The following is a 1,835-nucleotide window of genomic DNA, read 5'->3' as shown; positions in this document are numbered from 1 at the left end:
GGCTTTTATCTGTACTGAGCTGCTCATTTGAGATCCAGAAGGCAACACGGATGCGCTCCTATACTAAGCGTCGAACCCGGACCGCCTGGGTGAAAACCAGGAGACCTAAGCACTAAACCGTACTGACAGCTTTTGAAAAGGAGCTCTGTATTATTCACAAATCCTAAGACAAAGTATAAATACTCCATAGGTTTAAAATTCAGGAATATGAATGGTCAATTGTTTACAATAGGAGTTTTTATGTTTCGTATGATTTAGCGACTTTTTTACAATACGTAAAAAACAGCACACCTAAATGACAAAGCCTTAGAGCCACAGAGAAAAACAAATTGCGTTTAAAGTCATTTTAAAGGCTCGAGATGACATTGCACTATAAACGCAAATGTTTGTCTTCTTTGTGGCTTACTTTTTGTTGCTTTAGCGAATTACATGCAGTTTATTTCTGACACAAGACATAACAAGCTTGTGTATTTATGACAAAAAAGCAGGGCAACAATTTTCATCGACCTTGGAATCGAAATTGTTAAAAAAAGAAATTAAATGCACATATAGTAAATATATTTTCTCATATAATGGTGTGTTTTTTTGTCTAAAAAAACCTTCATGAATGGTTTAACAGACACTTTGCATAATTAAAAAATATATATTTACGAATTTTAATGTTTTATACAAATACGTTTTATTGAGAACATGAGCCCTGTTTATCGATATCACCAATACAGTTCTGGATTTTATTCTGCCTTCCTATGCACATATGAATTTTCTTTTCTTTTCTCCATGTGTGGTAGCTTATTAGCGCCAGGGAGAAAAAGTAATGTTGTTGGCTTTTAAATGAGGTAGCATTGCGTTTAAATGAGGAACATTTGCGCTTAAATCAGAAACCATTTGCGTTTATACAAAATCACAATGCGTTGTCCCAGACACTGGGACACCCTCTGTTTAAACACCTGTCGTTTTCGCCGTTTCTGTGAAAAGAAGGAATACGGCTTTCCAAGCTCATGTTGCTCTACGTGTCAAACTGCAGAAAATGCAGAAGAACTTTTCTTGCTTTCCTGAACATGACGTGAAATTAGTCAAAATCATTTGAATGTTAACAAAGCTTAATGTATTAACACAGGGGTGCCCAACCAATCGTTCGCGGAGTACTTGCCAGTCGATCGTTTGTAAGAATGGCAAAAAACAAATGGGCTATTTGAGTATTTACTTTTTTTTCCAACAGCCTAAACATTCATTCAGATCTGTGCATGTGATGTCAAACATTTTACTGCCCTTGTGTGTTTAACCCTTGTCGAACGGGTTGTAAAAGTCTCTTCCCTGAGTGCTGGCTCACTGAAAAAAAGGCTACAGGAGCTCCGTAAATAAGTTGTTGTGTGTGCTGAGAACTTTCTCTTGGTTATTGCCCCACGAACCCCACGTTCGCTACAGCGCATCGTGGAGCAAAACAGACTGGCTGTGATAAATTAGCCAACAGTTTGATACGTTTGCCTATTTGATAGTTGTAGTGTTTGAGCGAAAAGGATTAAGCAAAGAGACCGAAAACTTACAGTTTTCACAAGAAATGGGAGCATGACTATTTTTTGTACTTTCGCATTCAAATCTGCAATGCTAGCGCCTACGCGAAAAAGGAAAATATAGAACCACATTTATAAATTGCACACAAAACGTATGATGTGGACTTTCCTGCTAAAAGTCAGTGACAGAAAAGAAAAGTTGAAATAAATTAAATTACAAATTCAACTAGCAGCAGTCGGGTTTCACGAGGTCTAGTACAAGAGGTAAAGCAAGCAATCATCGCGTCGTCCCGTGTGAGCCGCGTCCTGGCTAAACAGAAAAAC

This window comes from Lepisosteus platostomus, chromosome 5 (genome assembly GCF_059453375.1).
Source record: "Lepisosteus platostomus isolate fLepPlt1 chromosome 5, fLepPlt1.hap1, whole genome shotgun sequence".
Classification (NCBI taxonomy): domain Eukaryota; kingdom Metazoa; phylum Chordata; class Actinopteri; order Semionotiformes; family Lepisosteidae; genus Lepisosteus; species Lepisosteus platostomus.
The sequence above is the reverse complement of the archived record's forward strand: the minus strand, read 5'-3'. Positions refer to the sequence as shown.